This window comes from Brachyhypopomus gauderio, chromosome 6 (genome assembly GCF_052324685.1).
Source record: "Brachyhypopomus gauderio isolate BG-103 chromosome 6, BGAUD_0.2, whole genome shotgun sequence".
Taxonomy (NCBI): Eukaryota; Metazoa; Chordata; class Actinopteri; order Gymnotiformes; family Hypopomidae; genus Brachyhypopomus; species Brachyhypopomus gauderio.
In genome coordinates, this window is record NC_135216.1 from 29033983 (window position 1) to 29039628 (window position 5646).

A 5646-nucleotide genomic window follows, 5' to 3' on the forward strand; every position below is an offset into this window, starting at 1 on the left:
TCGGGGGGCCCGTCTCAATCTCGCAAACAACGGGCCTTTCTCCCCAAAAACCCTTTCTTTTGTTCTCACCTCTAAAAATAACAAGAACACAAGTGGGGTGTCCGTAGGTCCCGTATACAGTCAGCTCCATACACCCCCGCCCCCTTCCCACTCGTCCTCTCTCCCTCTCCCTCACACACCGTTTAGGTGAATCCACCTAGATCTGGTTAAAATTACACGCATTGCTTAAATAGCCAACGTACGAAGTCGAAATGCTTCGGACTTTGCATCAATTTCCAAACCTCTGTGTAGAAACACTGTCTACGCGGCTTATAACGGACACAGCATGATGTTCCAATTCGTCTTCTGTTAACAGTTTTTCCCCTTTTTTTGCAAGTGAAAGACCGCCTTGAAAATGCACATACACTCATATTCCCATACCCGCTCGCACTGCCCCCGCCCCCTCATCAAACCCCTTTCCAATATGTTTCTTTTTTCAGCAGAGCACACACATTTATATATAAAAAAACAACAGCACTTAAATATTTTACTTCTGTATTAGATTCTTTGAAATTCCCTTTGTTAGTGTGTCACCAGCTGTAGAGGCAGAGATGGACAGAGATGCACAGAGAGAGACAGAGATGGACAGAGAGAAACAGAGATGGACAGATATGGAGAGAGAAAGGTGGACAGAGAGAGAGAGTAAAGGAGCAAGAGAAATAAACTCAAAGCTGAGATGCTCAGATCAGTTCAAGTAGAATCAACAACACTGTTGACAGCACAGGAACTTTTTTATGTTAGAGATTTACTAATAAATGTCATTACTGTATCTCTCATAATCTGTCGTATGTCCTGGAATTCAGACTGGATGTATCTGGTTGCATGAACATGAAGTAGAAATGAGATGTGGGTTGATGTGAACAGTTCAGTTATGCCTTGGCTTTATGGTCTTCTTAGGCACCTGTAAAGATGCACATTCAGCTCTGTTTAGGAAACAAGTGTGATGTAAATATCACTGGGTTAAAAACTAGTGTTGAAAATCTGGCCAAAGTACAACATTACGTGCTACTGTCATTGCAGACAGGTAAGAACAGGTTAGGGTTAGACCAATCAGACTTTAGGGTTAGACCAATCACATATTAGGGTTAGACCAATCAGACATTAGGGTTAGACCAATCACACATTAGGGTTAGACCAATCAGACGTTACTACCACTGTTACTAGAACCCACTGTAGTTCACATGAACTTGCTGTGATGGACATCAAGACAGGAACAACACCAAGGGGCAGGAACAGCAGAGAGGTAGTGTTGTATTGGTAGTGTGTGTTGTATTGGTAGTGTGTGTTGTATTGGTAGTGTAGTGTGTGTTGTATTGGTAGTGTAGGTAATAATAATAATAATAATAATAATAATAATAATAATAATAATGATAATAATTTAAACTCTTCTTAAAAACATGAACCTATGCTGAGAGTCTAATGTCAGAATGAAGATCATTATCATCATCATCATCATCATCATCATGCTAGTCTGAGAGCGTAAGCTGCTAAAGCCCAGTCACCTTCAACTTTAGTCCGTGCAACAAGTAACACTTGTTTACAGGACATTAAAGATCTTACATTATTAAGTGAACACAAGTGGACATACAAGCTCGGGAATGTAAGCAGGAGTCCTACCATGTGCAGCCTGGTACGTCAGCACTAAGATTATTTAATCAGTTCTATATCTCACTGGCAGCCGGTGAAGAGGCCAGAACTGGGGTCATATGCTCCCTACGTTAGTCCTGGTTAACCCAGCTGCATTTTGGAAAAGCTGCAGTTGAGACGCCTCTCTCTGACTCAGACAGGTGAACAGGGCATTACAATCATCCAATCGGGAGGAGACAGAATTTCCCTGTGTCCAAAAAGGTCAGGAAATGTCTGGTCTAACTGATGTTTCTGAGCTGAAAGAAGCAGGATTGTAGAAGCTTTTTGATGTGACCAGTGAAATTTAAATGGGGATTGGAGATCACACCCAGATTTCTAACGGATGGCCTTGCCTTTAACCCAGCATGATCAATGTCTAACTGCACCCGCTTGGACACATCCTCTGGTAGTGTGTGTTGTATTGGTAGTGTAGGTAGGTGTGTTGATTGGATGATTTTAGATATGGCACAGAAGTATGCATGTGTGTTATGATTTGGAAAGGTCTGGCTGGACCTGGATGTGATTTACAGGTTCTCAAGAAGGTTTAGAATCTAACAAAATCTTTTAGAACTGAAAATCACCAGGTTACCCCACTACTCACTAACCCTAACACCAGTACCTTCCTGCCACAGTAACCTACTGGCTCACCTCCCTCCCTCTCCATCTCTCTCTCTCCCTCTCTCTCTCTCTCCCTCTCTCTCTCTCTCCCTCCCTCCATCTCTCTGCCCTCTCCCTCTTTTCTCTCCCCCTCCTCCCTTTTCCTTCTCTCTCAACAACTGTTCTATTCCCTTGTTCCTATGCAGATACACGTCTATTTCCATCATGGTCACCATGGCAACTGCATCACAGAAGCCTAACTGTGGATAATTTATAGGCCACATATTTACACCTCTCACGTACAGACACGCACACACATTAATGTGTTTATGAGCACATAAATGCACAAGTGGTAAGATACTTCTATGAGGTCATAAAAGGCAAATTACATCATCATTGTCATCACAATCACAACCTGACTGCACTAACCCACTCTGGCCCTGCAATATTAACACACACATAACTCATGCCACTAACACACACAGACCCCAACGCACCAACACACACAGAACCCACCACACTAACACACAGATCCAACCCTACTAACACACACAGACCTCACCACCAGAGGCGGTCTTTGCATAGAGGCGTGGCTAGGCAACTGCCTTGGGCCCCTCCCACTGCAGCCCACTGTAGGGCCCCCTGACTAGCTGACTTATTTCTCGCATATTAATGTTGATGGGCCCCCTAGCTAAATTCACCTTGAGCCCCCAAATTGCTAAGTCTGCCACTGCTCACCACACTAACACACAGACCACACTAAGACACACAGACCACACTAACACACATATACCTCACCTCACTAACACACACAGACCCCACCACACTAACACACACAGACCTCACCAGACTAACACACACATAACTCACCCCACTAACACACAGACCTCACCACATTAACACACACAGACCTCATTGCACTAACACACACAGACCTCACCACATTAACATACACAGACCCCACCACACTAACACACACAGACCACACTAACACACACAGACCCCACCACACTAACACACACAGACCACACTAACACACACAGACCTCACCACACTAACACACACATAACTCACCCCACTAACACACAGACCCCACCACACTAACACACACAGATCCAACCCTACTAACACACACAGATCCAACCCTACTAATACACAGACCACACTAACACACATATACCTCACCTCACTAACACACACAGACCTCACCACATTAACACACAGACCCCACCACACTAACACACACATAACTCACCACACTAACACACACAGACCCCACCAGAATAACACATACAGACCCCACCAGACTAACACACACAGACCCCACCACACTAACACACACAGACCACACTAACACACACAGACCTCACCACACTAACACACACAGACCACACTAACACACACAGACCTCACCACACTAACACACACAGACCACACTAACACACACAGACCCCACCACACTAACACACACAGACCTCACCACATATACATCAGTTCACTAACACACACACAGACCCCACCACACTAACACACACATACCTCATTGCACTAACACACACAGACCCCACCACCTGAAATGTTAAGGCAGATTTATTGAGACATATACTTAGAGCAAGACCAAGCAGGAAACGTGAACAGAGAACAATGACCAACATGGAGGTGAAATACAACAGGGATTAAATACACAGAAACTAACTAGACACAGGTGGGATCACTGACCACAGGGACGTTACGGACAGAAGGAGAGCAGACAGAACAAGACAGAAAACAAGGCGGGACTAACAGGCATGGAAAAACACTGACACACAGAACAGGACGACAGGGAATGACAGCTAGCAGACAGCGGACACATGACAGGACAAAACAAGACATGCAAGAGGGACAGGACTGGGAGCAACTGTAGGGATGGCAGGGCCAGGAATCAGGGCGGGAGAAATGAGGCACAGGAGCTGGGGCATGGCAGAGGGAAGAGACACGGAGACGGGCAAAGAGACAGGCAGGGACACCACACTACCAACAGGACAGGGGATTAGGAGAGACCAGACAGGACCAGGGTGAGGCACAGAAGCAGGACAAGGGACAGGACAAGGGGCAGACACGGGAGTGGGGCCAGGGAATGGGGCTGATGCAAAGACAGAGGTAAGTATATACAGGACAACAGACACAGGTATTGGAACAAAATGGTACATGACTCTGGGAACAGACACAGGGATGGGCATGCAGACACGGATAGAAACAACAACAAGAACTGGGACCAACACAAAGCCAGGGATGGAGCACAGAACAAAAGGCAATCTGGGTACAGAAAATGAACAATCATTTGGGGAAGCAAACACATTTTCGAATCCCGGTCCAAAGGCGGGCAGTGCAGTCTCGGGTAGCGGGGACTGGAGGGACCTGCTGACGGGCCATGGGGACAGGCATTGACCCCTTCCGAGTTTCGGCTGAGGGGGCGTCCGGAGGTAGATGGAGAGCCACTCAGGGACAATGCATGGGCGCAGGCCACTCTTGGGCCTCTGGTACGGGTGCAGTCCACTCCTGGGCCTCTGGCGTTTGTCACAGAGCAAGAGGACGGACACAAATGTCCATAAAGGAGGATTTATTGAAACATATACTTAGAGCGAAGGAGCGAGACCAAGCAGGAAACATGAGCAGAGAACAATGACCAACACGGAGGTGAAATACAACAGGGATTAAATACACAGAAACTAACTAGACACAGGTGGGATCACTGACCACAGATGACAGAAGGGGAACCATTGCGACAGCAAACAAGACAAAAGGTGTTGAACTTCATTCAACAAGAAACAAAACTACTCACAGTAACTAACCACAATAACCACCGATAGCGACACGAAAACAAACCAACACAAAACTACACGTCGAGAACTAAGCAATCCAGAAACACTATGAAATGCTTAACGATTTCGGTTCTATAAAGAACTCACACAAACAACAAAACACAAAAATACACATATGAACATGAAGGGAAGACACCTGTTTAGGACTGCATATAGTCTCTAATCTGCTCCCTTTATGTTGTAGGGATGTTATGTTGTTTATTTGTTGTTTATGTTCTTTGCTTTGATTTTATTCTTTTATGTACGATGACCTTGAGAGTCATGAAAGGCGCCTATACATAAAATGTATTATTATTAAATGTATTAAAGTAAAAACCTACATAGTATTCCGCTTAACAAAATCTAAACCTAAAACAAACACACAAAGGAGAAAACCCTCGGAAAAGGGAAAGAATACCATGTTAGACTAGGGGAAGAACTAACAAAGAACCTGGGCAGGAGACCAATGTGAAGACAGAGCTACCATAGCAATGACCTGCAAAGACAAGAACACACTGAGGAACTTAAATATTAGATATTCACA